Here is an 18,408-nt window from a genome sequence, read left to right on the forward strand (position 1 = left end):
GCTTCTTCCACCTTACTGTTCCTCCAGAGCACCTTAACTAGAGCAATAGTCTTGTTCCGAAGAATGTTTTCTTTTCTATCAAGAATCTGTACAAGTTGCTCTTCATAGGATAAGTCAGATTGCAGTTCAAGGGCTTCATAACTCAAGATATGAGCCGGGTCTGACACGTATTTCCTCAACATAGAGATATGAAATACGTCATGAACAACCGACAACGCTGGTGGTAAGGCTAGCTGATACGCTACCTGCACGACCTTCTCAAGTATCTGAAATGGCCCAATGAACCTAGGGCTCAACTTACCCTTCTTCCCGAAGTGCCTAATAATTTTCATTGGTGAAACCCGCAGGAAAACATGTCCCCCTACTTGATGTGTGACATCTCTGCGCTTTGGATAAGCATAACTTTCTGCCTGCTTTGAGAAGTAATCATCCGAGACTTAATCTTGTCAATAGCTTCATTGGTCCTCTGAACTAACTCTGGACCCAGGTACTTCCTTTCTCCAGTTTTGTCCCAATGGATAGGGGAGCGACATTTCCTACCATATAACATCTCATAGGGAGCCATCCCTATGGTACTCTGGTAGCTACTGTTGTAGGAGAACTCAATCAAAGGCAAGTACTTACTCCATGAACCCTCAAAGTCCATGACACTGGCTCGCAGTAAATCTTCCAGTATCTGAATTGTTCTTTCTGACTGACCATCAGTCTTAGCGTGAAAGGCTGTGCTAAACTTTAACTTGGTACCCATAGCCTTCTGAAGAGTCATCCAAAACTTCGATGTAAACTTTGGATCCTTGTCTGACACAATAGATTTAGGGGCTCCATGGAGATGAACTACCTCCTTTACATATAGTTCAGCGTACTGATCCACTGAATATGTAACTTTCACTGGCAGAAAGTGAGCTGATTTTGTGAATCTATCCACTATGACCCATACCGAATCATACATTCCAGTGGTTCTAGGCAATCCAGTTACAAAGTCCATTGCAATGTCCTCCCACTTCCATTCAGGAAGGACTAAAGGTTGCAATAACCCTGCTGACCTTTGATGTTCAGCTTTGATTTGCTGGCAGGTTAAACATTTAGACACGTAGTCCACCACATTTCTTTTTATCCCATACCACCAGAAGTAGGGTTTCAAATACTGATACATTTTTGTGGTTCCCAGGTGTAGTGAATTGTTGGAAATTATTTTACTAGGATCTTAGATCTACTCACAAGTATGTTGTTTAAACATCCTAAATATGAACTTTCTAAAACGATAAATTACACACATATAAAGTTAAGAAAACCTTACATTGATGCAGCGAAATTAATGTCTCCTTCCACTCAGATCTCTAACCCTTGATTCCTTTCTGTAGCAGAGTATAATCAAGATCTGAGCCCGAATGTCCTTCTTCTTCAAGTTTGATCCTTCACAGTCTTCCAATCTATGATTGAGTTACTGCTTGCTGTGTGTGGGCACTTACTCTTTCACTAGGGTCACGAAAAAGATGAAGGGAAAAGAGAGAGAGGTATTTCGGCCAAGGTATAGAAAGTGGGGAAGGCTCAGTTTTCTGAAGAGAGAAATTTCTGTCAGAAAGATGATCTGAAAACTTGTGATTTGACTGAGCCATCACTTTCTATTTATAGGCAACTACTAGGTCTAGGTTTAGAATTATTTGGCATTAAAATAATGAAAATATTAATTTGAAAAATCAACATTAAGTGGCCGGCCTAGGTGTTGTAATGGGCCTCACTTAATTTTCCAATTTTATCAAATTTTATCTCTATTTTCTCAAAAACGTCAATTTTCCAATTCTAACCTTTTAAATGCCAAAACTAATTATTTAATAATAAAATAGATTATTAAATAATATTGTCATTTAATTTAATTATTAATTAGACATATAAAGTCCATTAATAAATAAATAAACCTAGAAAACTCTTTTCCTTACAATTTCACCCCTGCTTAGTGAAAATTCATAAAATTAGACATAGTCTAACTTTAGAATTATAATTGATCAATCACGAATCAATTAACGAGTCTTACAAGCAGAATGTTCTCAACTAGAATGGGGACCATGGATCTATATGTTGAGCTTCCAATAAGTGAACCAAATTTACCAAGTAAATTCCTACTTATTAATTCTTCGTTGAATCCACTCTTAGAACTTAGAATTGCACTCTCAGACTTATATAGAGCATATTGTATGTTTCACGATATCAATATACTATCTCATTTAACCATTGTTATAATCTTATTGTGATTTAAAGATCCTCTATATAGATGATCTACATCGAGATGGGATTTCTTTACCGTTCTCACCCCTCAATGTATTTTGCCCCTTAAAACACTTAGCTACCTGTAAATGGTGTTTAGTGATCTAATAATTAGTCAGTTAAACAAGAGCTCATCCATTTACTTCTATTTGCTAAGCTCGAAGGGAATCATCACTTGACTTCTATACACCAGTAGAAGCTATAGATTCCATATTTATGTTCGGCACTCCCACTCAATTATACTATCATGTTCTCGAAATATACGTATCACCCTGACCCGAAAGTAGGCTTAACTAATAAATCTAAGAACATGAATAGCACTCCTGAGTTGAGCCCAAGGATATCCGGATTTAGATTCTTTTTAATCTTAAGATCAACTACTGATATTGACTTGAAAAGATATGTATAACGGTAAGTTTGTAATATCTTAACTTAGTTGCAATATCGGTCCAGTCCAATGTATACTCCATACATTCGAAACTAGTGTACTTTACTAATGTCCTGGAAAGAACAAAACACTTACTCCAAGTGTAAGTACACATCATCGCTGATTATCACATTAGTGTAAATCCAATAACACTGATGAAACAGGGACCAAAACTTTTGATTCATATGATCACAATCACATTCCACTGTGTTGACGATACTGTAATTGTGAATAAACATATGATCTGGATTTAACTGATTTTGTGTGTATGAATGTAATAAACATATTAAACATGTTAAACATATTAAACCATTAGCATGTAAAATTCATGCAAACATCAATCACTTCAAATTTCTTTTATTGATAACTAATCAGATTGTAAAGAGTTTTATTTAGGGCACAAAACCCAACAAACTCCCCTTGCACTAATATAAAACAAACTGTGCAAATAGGTCAATCTGATGTCTTGATCTTTAGATCAAGTGTAGTATATTTGAATCCACCCAAACTTCTGGAAACTAGTTCATAAATACACTTATGAAACATCCTTTACTATATGCTTTACTCATCAAGGGATACTGAAATCTTTACTGTTTTAAAAGTACATCTGAATTAACAGAAGACATATCTCTCATATTTTAAAATATGTAATTGAGATAGTACAGTGTAGACTTTTCTTCAGTGATATAACTTTCTGGTATTTTCGAATAGACCAAGTTATAGTTCTTCTCTGGTAGAGCTTGAATTATTATACAATAATTCCTCCACCCCCAAAGTAAGCACCATCTCATAGAATTTCGAAATTAGATGGTGAGATACAAGGATAACTGATACACAGTTCCTTAATATCTGACATATAGATCACTTTCATAAATCTTTCTTGAATATCTTCTAATGTTCCTTATTTGATTACATCTCAGATAGCTCCCACTCAATAGCAGATGTCTGGTTAAATAATACTTTTAACCTCTGATTGTTTAGAGAGTTACCTAGTTGTAACTTTTGTATTAGTCTTAAAACTTTAAGTTAAGACTAAGTCATCAACATAGCAGACTAGTATTTGAAGTGAAAAATACATGCCAGAGATTAAAGTAATCAAAATTAAGATACCATCAAATTTTATGAGGATTAAGAATTCTTGGTTCAAGTCATTCGAATGGACTGAACTAGAGTTCTTTATCTTCTTCTCATAATTTTGATAAGCTATACCTATCCATGTGAATGGTTAGATTTGCTTTTCAGTATTGTTCTTAAGTACCTATCACAATTATCAACCTAATGAAGATGGGTATAGAACTTTAAAATTCTCCCACTCAATTAAGGTAGTGTGAAACTTTAACAAAGAACTTTCAAAGGTATCAAACTTTTACTTACACCAGTAAAATCAAAATGGAACATACAATCAAGATCAAGAATTTATATTGACAATAGCTGACTCATTATATTACTTCCATGTTTGAACAAGATATGTGTTTCATAGGGAATTGTGGAATGGACTCCTCCACCCCTAAGAATATACATATAGGGTACTATGGATAATCTCCACCCCTAAGTATATAGACATTATGATCCACCCCTAAAGGTTGCAAAGATCATGATTCTCTTAGTGTGATAGAGTTTATGTGGAGTTGAATACTATCCAGAGTTCATTAGATATAAAAGATCGTTGAACTGCATAGTTTTCTTAACTTTTCTCCACCCCTATCAGATCATAAGATCCTTTTATTAAACAAATTCTTAATAATTGTATGAGAAGTAACAATTATTGATAAACATAGAAATAATTTCTAGTGTTTGTATAATATAACTCTATGAAGAGTTGTAAATATTATAGAATTTGCATCAATAATAAAAACACTTACACATACAAACATATAAATATAATGTGGTAATAATTGATGAAGATAAAATTAAATGAAGCTCAATCTCATAAATTGCAATAGGGAATTTCGAAAATAAAACTTTATTAATAAAAAAAAATGTATTGCAACAATATGAGAGAAACATGGATAAATATCCCTAACTAAAATTTGAAATCCAAATTGTTTTTAAACTAAAACAATTAATTCAAAAAATTGAAGAGCTTCATCTTCATCTGGACGATTTCACCCTTGGTCCAGCTTTCTGATTAACTCAATTGAGTTCAAGTAGCTTGGCCTATAAGAAGAAGAAAATAAACAAAGTTTAGTCCAGAATCATAAATCCAATTGGATAATAATTCACTAAAACTCTTAAAGTTTATTAATGGAAATACCTTGTTTCTTTGCAAGAAGTTTAGGACACTGGGATTTCCAATGACCTTTCTCATTGCAGTAGAAACACTTTCCTTTAAGTGTAGCATCACCGGAAGGAGCAGCCTTTTTCATGGCTTTTGTTCGCTTCTTGGTGTTCTTCGACTTCTTCTTCGATTTGGGCTTTGAAGCAGAGGCAATATTTGCTTCAGGTTTTATCGTCCCATTACCATTACCAGGATTGTGAGGTTTACTCCCTTTCTTCTTGGGTCCTCCAATCAAATTTTCATAAGTTTGAAGGTCATTGACTAATTCATGAAAGTCAATTTCCTTCTTATTCATGACATAATTTGATGTATATGGTAGAAATGCTGGAGTCAGGCTATTCAAGATAAGACTAACTTGAGTAGCACTGTCCATTTCAGCACCATGATCCTAGGCTTCTTGGAAATAACTGGACATGAGGAGAACATGGTCACGGAAGTTTTGATGAGGTTCCATCCGTGCATTAATGTACTTCTTAGTCGCGTCAAAGCGTGAGTGAAGTGATGCCTTACCGAATAGCTCATTTAACTTCGTCATAACTTCAGCAGCCTTCTCAGTTTTAGAAAACCGAGTTTTGAGGGTGTCAACCATGCTAGAAAGCATAAAGGATAGAGCTTTGTCATTTGCTTTCTGCCAACGCTCATACTTTTCTTTCACAGCTTTGGATGCATTATCCCCAGGCACTTCAGGTGACGGCTCAGTTAAAACAAACAAGGCACTTTCTCCTATGAGAGCAATATTAATGTTCTCATTCCATTTATTAAAGTTAGATCCATTCAGCTTGTTTTCAGTCAACAGTGATAACATGGGATTCATTTTGACAAAACAGAATACTTAAAAGTTAATTATGTTGCTAATTCAATTTTATTAGGTCAAGCTAATATAATTAACCTAGTACAGTTATTCAAATCAGGCAAATGAGCCTTCACAATTGGGGTAGTTCATGTGAGGGGGTGTTGGGTTCAGTATGTCGTACCCACTTCTATGGCTCCCAACTCTCACATAAGGCCCAAAAGAGAGGAATTTAACCTTAAAATGAATAACTGTTATTAATTGAATAGGTCCAATAACTAAATGGACCTAAATAAAATCTATCATGGTGTGACATTTTATTTAGCAACAACCTATATGTATCTATATTAAAACAAAATAAACATATAGGCTCACACAGGCACACTTTGGATGGATCCTATCATGTTGCTAGGTCATACACAGATGAAAGAAGATTGTAAAATTTACCTATTACAAATTATTAACTTGACCAAGGGAGCCATCAGATCATTAGATCTGGCAAAAAGTAACCATGGCTATTTGCAATCAAGTAATAATAGGTTTTGAAAAACTTACACACAAGTTTAAAACCACATACTCCTGCAACAAGGTTAGCTGGATAGTTGGAAGTAGGATTTATTTAATTTTAAATAAATAATTTCGAAAAATAAATAAAAAAAATATTTAATTAATTTCGAAAATAAAGTTAAAAAAAAATATTTAATTTCGGAAAAAATTTAAATTTCGAAATTTAAAAAAAAAATTTAAAATTAAACCTACTTTTGAAAAATTAGGTTTCAACCAACCTAAATATCATTTCAAAATTTGCTAACTACTTTTAAAAATTAAATGTTATTTTAAAAATAAAAATTAAATAAAAATTAGAAAAGATAAATGAAATATCTTTTCAGATTTTAAATTTAATTTAAATAAATAAAATAACAAAATTTAAAAGTTAACAAAATATCTTACATCTATTTAAAATTACATGATTATAAATATCTTACTTTAAATTTAAATAAGGTCAAAATATCTAAAAAGATTTAATTTTTAAAAAAAATCTTAAAAAGATAAGATATTATTAGAAAATATCTTAAAAAGATTTTATAAATATCTTATAAAATCTGACCTTAAATTTAAAAAAATAAGATATAATCAAATTTAAAAATAAGATAGATTTTTAAGCAAGAAGATAGATACTAATTCTATTCAAATTCAAATTACACTAATATCTTGAATTAAATTAAAAAAAATATTAAATTAATTCAAAATGATACTTAGAATTGAATTAGGAATTGTAATAGTATATATACAAAACCATACAAAAAATCGGAAGTTAATTCCATGAAAAAGCATGAAAAATCGAAGAAAAACGAAAAAATTTGAAACTGTACGGACAGATATGCGATCGCAGGAAAATATCAGCACAGCCCCGATTTTTTCAAATCTTCAAAAAATCATAACTAATTCAAATAAAATCCAAATTAAGTTCTGTAAAAGGCTAACTTGCTTAATTTTTTCCATACTATCCAATAAAAATAATTCCAGAGATGAAATCGCAATTATTATTCACGAAAATTTAACAAACATCAATCAATCATCAAATAACACTCAATACAACATGATACCATCCAAAGAACATACAAACAATCGTTTTAAAGTCCAAATTTCATGTAAGTAAATCAATTACCATGGCTCTGAGGCCAGTTGTTGGAAATTATTTTACCAGGATCTTAGATCTACTCACAAGTATGTTGTTTAAACATCCTAAATATGAACTTTCTAAAACGATAAATTAAACACATATAAAGTTAAGAAAACCTTACATTGATGCAGCGGAATTAATGTCTCCTTCCACTCAGATCTCTAACCCTTGATTCCTTTCTGTAGCAGAGTATAATCAAGATCTGAGCCCGAATGTCCTTCTTCTTCAAGTTTGATCCTTCACAGTCGTCCAATCTATGATTGAGTTACTGCTTGCTGTGTGTGGGCACTTACTCTTTCACTAGGGTCACGAAAAAGATGAAGGGAAAAGAGAGAGAGGTATTTCGGCCAAGGTATAGAAAGTGGGGAAGGCTCAGTTTTCTGAAGAGAGAAATTTCTGTCAGAAAGATGATCTGAAAACTTGTGATTTGACTGAGCCATCACTTTCTATTTATAGGCAACTACTAGGTCTAGGTTTAGAATTATTGGGCATTAAAATAGTGAAAATATTAATTTGAAAAATCAACATTAAGTGGCCGGCCTAGGTGTTGTAATGGGCCTCACTTAATTTTGCAATTTTATCAAATTTTATCTCTATTTTCTCAAAAACGCCAATTTTCCAATTCTAACCTTTTAAATGCCAAAACTAATTATTTAATAATAAAATAGATTGTTAAATAATATTGTCATTTAATTTAATTATTAATTAGACATATAAAGTCCATTAATAAATAAATAAACCTAGAAAACTCTTTTCCTTACAATTTCACCCCTGCTTAGTGAAAATTCATAAAATTAGACATAGTCTAACTTTAGAATTATAATTGATCAATCACGAATCAATTAATGAGTCTTACAAGCAGAATGTTCTCAACTAGAATGGGGACCATGGATCTATATGCTGAGCTTCCAATAAGTGAACCAAATTTACCAAGTAAATTCCTACTTATTAATTCTTCGTTGAATCCACTCTTAGAACTTAGAATTGCACTCTCAGACTTATATAGAGCATATTGTATGTTTCACGATATCAATATACTATCTCATTTAACCATTGTTATAATCTTATTGTGATTTAAAGATCCTCTATATAGATGATCTACATCGAGATGGGATTTCTTTCCCGTTCTCACCCCTCAATGTATTTTGCTTCTTAAAACACTTAGCTACCTGTAAATGGTGTTTAGTGATCTAATAATTAGTCAGTTAAACAAGAGCTCATCCATTTACTTCTATTTGCTAAGCTCGAAGGGAATCATCACTTGACTTCTATACACCAGTAGAAGCTATAGATTCCATATTTATGTTCGGCACTCCCACTCAATCATACTATCATGTTCTCGAAATATACGTATCACCCTGACCCGAAAGTAGGCTTAACTAATAAATCTAAGAACATGAATAACACTCCTGAGTTGAGCCCAAGCATATCAGGATTTAGATTCTTTTTAATCTTAAGATCAACTACTGATATTGACTTGGAAAGATATGTATAACGGTAAGTTTGTAATATCTTAACTTAGTTGCAATATCGGTCCAGTCCAATGTATACTCCACACATTCGAAACTAGTATACTTTACTAATGTCCTGGAAAGAACATAACACTTACTCCAAGTGTAAGTACACATCATCGCTGATTATCACATTAGTGTAAATCCAATAACACTGATGAAACAGGGACCAAAACTTTTGATTCATATGATCACAATCACATTCCACTGTGTTGACGATACTGTAATTGTGAATAAACATAGGATCTGGATTTAACTGATTTTGTGTGTATGAATGTAATAAACATATTAAACATGTTAAACATATTAAACCATTAGCATGTAAAATTCATGCAAACATCAATCACTTCAAATTTCTTATATTGATAACTAATCAGATTGTAAAGAGTTTTATTTAGGGCATAAAACCCAACATGAATAAGGTGTGGTGTGAGCTTCATCAAGTATCTCTTTCTTAAGCTCAACAATACCAGGAACACATACTCGAGCCTTATACAACAACATTCCACTATTCGAGACTGAAAAGTCCATAGGCCGACAGGCCATTACCTCATTTTGAATCTTAACTAGCTCGGGATCTTCTACTTGTGCCTTTCTGATTCTCTCTAACAGATCAGATTTGAAGTGTCAAGTTGTGCAATTTCCCAACCACGAACTCAATCCATGCACTAACCATTTCAGAGGCTAGTTGAGGGGCTATCAAAACCATGCTACAAACCTGCCCGGGACCCCTTCTACTCAAAGCATCAGCCACAACATTGGCCTTCCTGGGGTGATACAGAATCTCACAGTCGTAGTCTTTAACCAATTCCAGCCACCTCCTCTGCCTCATATTTAAATCTTTCTGGGTGAAAAAGTACTTGATACTCTTATGATCAGTATAAATCTCGCACTTTTCACCATAAAGATAACGCCGCCATATCTTTAGAGCAAAAACAACAGCAGCAAGCTCTAGGTCATGAGTTGGGTAACGCTGCTCATAATCTTTCAGTTGACGAGAGGCATAGGCTATGACTCTGTCAGCTTGCATCAAAACACATCCCAGACCCTGTCTGGATGCGTCACAATAAACAACGAATTTCTCTTGATGTGATGGCAGAGCTAACACCGGAGTTGTTATCAAACGTTGCTTCAACTCCTGAAAACTTGTTTCACACTTATCTGACCACACAAATCTCTAATTTTTCTTAGTCAATTTGGTTAGGGGCATAGAGATTTTAGAAAATCCCTCAATGAAATGTCGATAATACCCTACTAAACCGAGAAAACTTCGAACCTCCGTCAAAGATTTTGGCCTCGGCTAATTCTTCACAGACTCAATCTTGCTTGGATCAACCATAATCCCATTCTTTCCGACAATATGTCCCAGAAAAGATACATCAGACAACCAGAATTTGCACTTTCTGAACTTTGCATACAACTTGTAATCCCTAAGTCCCTGCAATACCATTCGAAGATGATGCTCGTGCTCCTCTTCTGACTGAGAGTATACAAGGATGTCATCGATAAACACTATAACGCAGTTTTTGAGGAAATCCTTGAATATCCTATTCATGAGATCCATAAAGGCCGCAGGAGCATTAGTCAATTCGAATGAAATTACCAGAAACTCATAGTGCCTGTATCTGGTTCGAAAAGTAGTCTTTGGTATGTCCTCTTCCCGGATTCTGAGTTGATGATAACCAGATCATAGATAAATCTTCGAAAACACTGTCTTTCCCTGAAGCTGATACAACAAATCATCGATTTTGGGTAACGGATGTTTGTTCTTAATCGTCAACTGTTGGAATTATATTTTACCAAGAACTTAGATCTACTCACAAGTATGTTGATTTAACAACCTAAAATTGAACTTCTAAAATGATGAACTAAACACATAAAAGTTAAGAATAACTTACAGTGATGGCAGCGGAATTAAGTGTCTCCTTCCACTCAGATCTCTAACCCTTGATTCATGTCTGTAGCAGAGTATAATCAAGATCAGAGCCCGAATGTCCTTCAGTTGGGTGTGATCCTTCACAGTCTTCCAAACTATGATTGAGGTACTGAGTGATGTGTGTGGGCACTTCTCTCTCACAAGGATTTTCGAAATACTCTCTTCTTTTCTCTCTTGATTTTGTGTATAGTGATTGCACACAAAGACTTGCATCAAGAGAAGAGAGGGGCGGCTATAAATAGGAAAAGGGAAGAGCACAACTTTCCTAATAAGGAGTTTCCTCTTTTACTGTGTAATTGATTAACTGCCTTATTTAGTGTGATCCACCACTTTCCTATTTTTGCTACGCTTTGATTAGCAATTACATGAAAATTAAAATTGAAAATAATAATTGGGAAACATGCAAGCATGTGGTCAGCCATGGTGTGTATGGGCCTCACATGGATTTTGCAATTTCCTCAATTTTATTTCTATTTCTCTAAAAATGCAATTTTTCCAATTCTAATCATTTAAATGCCAAAACTAATTATTTAATAACTAAAATAGATTATTAAATAATATTGTCATTTAAAATAATTATTAATTAGACATGCAAAGTCTCTTAATTAATAATTAAACCTAGAAACCCTTTTATTTACAATTTCATCCTTAAACTGTGAGAATTCACAAATTAGGCATAGTCTAACTTTTAGAATTATAATTGATTAATCATAAATCAATTATAGAGTCTTACAAACAATAAAGTCTCAACTAGAATGGGGACCATGGATCTATATGCTGAGCTTCCAATAAGTTAAACCGATTTACCAAGTAAATCCCTAACTTATTAATTCCTTGTTGAATCCACTATTAGAACTTGGAATTGCACTCTCGGACTTATATAGAGCATATTATATGTTTCACGATATCAATTTGCTATCTCATTTAACCATTGTTATAATCTTAATGTGATTAAAAGATCCTCTATATAGATGATTTACATTGAGATGGGACCAATTTACCGTTTACACCCCTCAATGTATTTTGCCCCTTTGAACACTTAGTTACCTGTAAATGATGTTTTAGTGGTCTAATATATAGTCATTGAAACAAGAGCTCATCCTTTTACTTCTATTTAACTAAGCTCAAAGGGAATCATCACTTTACTTCTATACACTAGTAGAAGCTATAGATTCTATATTTATGCTCAACACTCCCACTCAGTTATGCTATCATGTTCCCAAAATATACGTATCACCCTGACCCAAAAGTAGGCTTAACTAATAAATCAAAGAACATGAATAGCACTCTTGAGATTGAGCCTAAGCATATCAGGATTTAGATTCTCTTAATCTAAGATCAACTTCTGATATTGACTTGGAAAGATACAACGGTAAGTTTACAATATCTTTGAGCAAGTTCAATATCAGTCTAGTGCAATGTATACTCCATACGTTCGAAACTAGTATACTTTACCAATGTTCTGGAAAGAACATAACACTTACTCCAAGTGTAAGTATACTTCATCGCTGATTATCACATTAGTGTAAATCCAAAACACTGATGAACAGGGACCAAATCCTTTGAATCATATAATCACAATCACATTCCACTGTATTGACAATACTGTAATTGTGAATAACTATATGTTCTGGATTTAACTTATTTTGTGCATATATATCAAATATATATTAAACCATAAACATGTAACATACATGTAATCATAAATCACTTCAAAATTCTAAATTGATAACTAATCAGATTGTAATGGGTTTTATTTAGGGCACAAAACCCAACAAACTCCCACTTGCACTAACATAAAACAAGTTGCGCATTACAATACATCTTTTGCCTCGATCCTCTGATCAAGTGTAGTATATTTGAATCAACTCATATTTCTGGAACCAGGTTCATAAAACTTATGAAACCTTCTTAACTATATGCTTTACTCATCAAGGGATACTGAAATCCTTACTACCCATTAAGTACATCTGAACAAACAGAAGACATATCTCTCAAATTTTAAAATTTGGAATTGAGATAATCCAGTGTAGAATTTTCTTCATTAAAATAACTTTCTGGTAATTTCGAATTTACAAAGTTATATCTTCTCTAATGGTGCTTGAATTATTATAGATGGGTTTTTACACTCTTCTACAATGATTCCTCCACCCCCAGAGTAACCACCATCTCAAAATTCTTAATGAGTTGGTGTGGATCATTAAAGCATAGTTCCTTAATATCTAACATATAGGTCACTTTCATAAATCTTTCTTGATTGTCCCCTAATGTTCCCCATTTGATTACATCTCAGATGGCTCCCACTCAATAGTAGATGTCTGGTTAGAAACTTTTAACTTTTTACTATTGTTTCTGGGGATATCTCGTTGTGACTTATTATCTTAATCTGAAACTGTAAGTTTCTTTAAGACTAGGTCAACAACATGGCAGTCTAGTATTTGAAGTGTAAAATACTTGCTAGAGATTTAAGCAATCAAATCAAGATACCATAAAATGTTATGAGGATTAGAAATCTTGACTCAAGTCTTTCGAATAGACTATGCAAGAATTCTTCTATCTTATTCTCGTAATTCTGATAAGTTATCTCTATCCATGTGAATGGTTAGATTTGTTTTTATTAGAGGTGTTCTTAAGTTCCCATCACAAATATCACCCAAACAAAGATGGGTAAAGAATTTTAATATTCTCCCACTCAACTAAGGTAATGTGATACATTATCAAAGAACTTTAATGGTATCATTAACTATTACAACAGTAAATCTAAACTGGAACATATAATCAAGATCAAGGATTTATTCTGATAATAGCCAATTTATTATATTATTTCCATGTTTAAAATTATGTGTTACAAAGGGTACTGTGGAATAAAGTCCACCCCTAAGTTTATAGAGATTATGATCCACCCCTAAAGGTTGTAAATCTCTAAGTGTGATAGAGAGTCTGTGGAGTTGAATATAATCCAGAGTTCATTAGATATAAAAGATTGTTGAACTGCATATTATTCTTAACTTTTCTCCACCCCTATCAGATCAAAAGATCTTTTTATTAAACAAATTCTCAATAATTGTTTTAGAAATAACAATTATTCATAAACATAGAAATAATTTCTAGTGTTTATGTAGCAATAACTCTGTAAGGAGTTTAAATAACTGTAGAATTTGTATCAATAATAAAAACACATACACATACAAACATAATAAATATAACAATTGGTAATAGATTTATAAGATAAAGTACTGAAGCTCAACTCATAGATTGCAATTTATTTGAAAAAGAAACTTTATTACAAACCAAAAAAAAAATTGTTTGCAATATTATGAGAACCAAACAGGGAATAAAGTGCCAAAACTTGAAATCTAAATTGTTTGAAAAACTAAACAATTAATTCAAAAAAAAAAAAAATTAAGTGAGCTTCTTCTTTATCATAGACGACCTCCATCCACCATCCAGCTTTTTAATCCAACTCGCTAAGACAGCATCCGAGTTTAAGAAGCTTGACCTATAAGAAGAATAATAAACAAGGTTAGTAGTCCAGAATTAATAATCCAAAAGGATAATAATTCACTAAAACACATCAGTTTATAAAGAAATACCTTGTTTCTTTGCAAGAAGCTTAGGACATTGGGATTTCCAATGGCCTTTTTCATTGCAGTAGAAACATTTTCCTTTTGGTGTATCACCAGAAGCTCCAGCTTTTTTGTTCTTAGCTGCTTTCGCAGCTTGAGCTCGCTTCTTGGCATTTTTCCACTTCTTCTTATGATTGGATTTGGAAGTAGAAGCAACATGTGCCTCAGGATTACTCGTCTTATTACCATTTCCAATATTCTGAGGTTTATTCTCTCTTTTCTTGGGACCTCCAATCAAATTTTCATATGTCTGAAGGTCATTGACTAAAGTATGAAAGTCTTGTTCCTTCTTATTCATGACATAATTTGATGTGTAGGGTGGAAAATCTGGAGTCAGACTATTCAAGATGAGACTCACTTGAGTAGTCTGATCCATTTCAGCACAATGATTCTGGGCTTCCTGGAAATAACTAGCCATCTGGAGAAGGTGATCACGCACATTCTGATGGGGTTCCATCCGTGCGTTGATGAATTTCTTAGTCGCGTCAAAGCGAGACTGGATAGATGCCATATCGAATAGCTCAGTTAACTGCGTCATGATTTCTGCAGCCGTGACAGTGTTAGCAAACCTTGTTTTCAAGGTGTCAACCATGCTGGAAAACATGAAGTATCGAGCTTTGTTGTTAGCACTCTACCAACGCTCGAACTTCTCTTTCAAAGTTTTGGTTGCATTGTCAACACAAACAAGGCACTTTCACCTATAAGAGCAATGTTAATGTTCTCTCTCCACTTTGGGAAGTTAGATCCATTTAGCTTATTTTCAGTTAACAGAGACAACATGGGATTCGACATTGCAATTCAGGATACTACAAGATAATAAATAGATATCAATTATGGTTTAACACAAAATCTTATTCACAAATTATTAGCACATAGCAAGTAGGAATGACTAGAGAAAATACTAAAAAATGCAATCCTAAATAATTTCCAAGGTTTTCAACAAACTAATATCAGTGTCCCGTTTAGGCGAGAGTCAAAGCTATCATCCATTGAATAGAGTTGTCAGCTCATCTAAAATGACAAACATTCTAGCAACCTTTTATTCGATCGAATAGAGAATCCGACGTTGTCCCGTTTAGGCGAGAGTCAAGGTCATTCCAATTTCATGAGCTTCCCCCATTGTTTCATACGTTTGTAAGTCTTATACAGTAGCCACCATTAGGGTGATCAATACTAATATAAATAACTTACAAATATACTTATCTTTCGAGATTAAACGGCGCTAACTTGCTAATGAACGTTCCTTCATTAGGGAGGATTACTCACTAAAACAATAGCTATGTAAAACCAACAATGGAGATCGAATATCTTAATAATAAAGCTCATTATTTAAAATGTATTTTCTTCTATTACTTATTTATTTTAAATCTATATATATATATTTATTAAATTTTTAAATTTAGAATAAAATTCTAAATAAAATTTAATTTAATATTTGTAAAATTAAACTTAGATGGTTAAGAAAATAAAATGAATTATTTCCATCTTAGTATTAATTTTCTAACAAATATTAAGAAAATTACTTAATTTAAGTTGTATTAATTTAAATTAATTTAAGTTCTCTCTTCTTTTCTCTCTTGATTTCGTGTATAGTGATTGCACACAAAGACTTGCATCAAGAGAAGAGAGGGGCGGCTATAAATAGGAAAAGGGAATAGCACAACTTTCCTAATAAGCAGTTTCCTCTTTTACTGTGTAATTGATTAATTGCCTTATTTAGTGTGTTCCACCACTTTCCTATTTTTGCTAGGCTTTGATTAGCAATTACATGGCAATTAAAATTGATAATAATAATTGGGAAACATGCAAGCATGTGGCCGGCCATGGTGTGTATGGGCCTCACATGGATTTTGCAGTTTCCTCAATTTTATTTCTATTTATCCAAAAATGTTATTTTCCCAATTCTAATCATTTAAATGCCAAAACTAATTATTTAATAACTAAAATAGATTATTAAATAATATTGTCATTTAAAATAATTATTAATTAGACATGCAAAGTCTCTTAATTAATAATTAAACCTAGAAACCCTTTTATTTACAATTTCATCCTTAAACTGTGAGAATTCACAAATAGACATAGTCTAACTTTTAGAATTATAATTGATTAATCATAAATCAATTATAGAGTCTTACAAAAAGTATAGTCTCAACTAGAATGGGGACCATGGATCTATATGCTGAGCTTTTAATAAGTTGAACCGATTTACCAAGTAAATCCCTAACTTATTAATTCCTTGTTGAATCCACTCTTAGAACTTGGAATTCCACTCTCAGACTTATATAGAGCATATTATATGTTTCACGATATCAATATGCTATCTCATTTAACCATTGTTATAATCTTAATGTGATTAAAAGATCCTCTATATAGATGATTTACATCGAGATGGGACCAATTTACCGTTTACACCCCTCAATGTATTTTGCCCCTTTGAACACTTAGTTACTAGTAAATGATATTTTAGTGATCTAATATATAGTCACTTAAACAAGAGCTCATCCATTTACTTCTATTTAACTAAGCTCAAAGGGAATCATCACTTTACTTCTATACACCAGTAGAAGCTATAGATTCCATATTTATGTTCAGCACTCCCACTCAGTTATGCTATCATGTTCCCAAAATATACGTATCACCCTGACCCAAAAGTAGGCTTAACTAATAAATCAAAGAACTAGAATAACACTCCTGAGATTGAGCCTAAGCATATCAGGATTTAGATTCTCTTAATCTAAGATCAACTTCTGATATTGACTTGGAAAGATACTGCGGTAAGTTTACAATATCTTTGACCAAGTTCAATATCGGTCCAGTCCAATGTGTACTCCATACATTCGTAACTAGTATACTTTACCAATGTTCTGGAAAGAACATAACACTTACTCCAAGTGTAAGTATACTTCATCGCTGATTATCACATCAGTGTAAATCCAAAACACTGATGAACAGGGACCAAATCTTTTGAATCATATAATCACAATCACATTCTACTGTATTGATAATACTGTAATTGTGAATAACTATATGTTCTGGATTTAACTGATTTTGTGCATATATATCAAATATATATATTAAACCGTAAACATGTAACATACATGTAATCATAAATCACTTCAAAATTCTAAATTGATAACTAATCAGATTGTAATGGGTTTTATTTAGGGCACAAAACCCAACAAACTTGTTTAGCTCCTGATAATCAATACACATTCTGAGAGAGCCATCTTTCTTTTTCACGAACAAAATCGGAGCTCCTCAAGGCGATACACTGGGTCGGATAAACCCAATATCAAGCATCCCCTAAAGTTGTAACTTAAGCTCCTTGAGTTCTGCTGGAGCCATCCTATCTGGAGATTTAGAAACAGGTTCGGCTCCAGGTGCCAAATCAATTACGAAATCAATTTCCCGTTGCAGCGGCAATCCCAGCAACTCCTCGAGAAATACGTTAAGAAAGTCTTTTTCCACCCTAATTACTTCAGGCCCAAATGTTTCAGGTCTGCTAGAGTCAATCACCACTGCTAAAAGTCCTAAACATCCACAATGTACTAGATCTCTAGCCTTAAATACAGAAATAACCGGGATCCGAGACGCCTGAACTGATCCAACATAGACAAATGGATCTTCACCTTCTGGCTGAAAAGTCACCATTTTCAGCTTACAATCTATACTGGCCGAATAGTTGGACAGAAAATCCATCCCATGTATGATGTCAAACTCAGTTAATTCCAGTTCTATAAGGTCAACACTCAACTCCCTTTCCTTGATCCTAACCGACATAGACCTAATGTGCCTATTACAGATAACCGATTCCCCGCTAGGCTTTAGGGTTGCAAACCCTCTATCTAAAATATCACAAGGCCTACCCAAAAGATAAATTATTCTCGTAGCCAA

This window comes from Cannabis sativa, chromosome 7, assembly GCF_029168945.1.
Source record: "Cannabis sativa cultivar Pink pepper isolate KNU-18-1 chromosome 7, ASM2916894v1, whole genome shotgun sequence".
NCBI classification, from domain to species: domain Eukaryota; kingdom Viridiplantae; phylum Streptophyta; class Magnoliopsida; order Rosales; family Cannabaceae; genus Cannabis; species Cannabis sativa.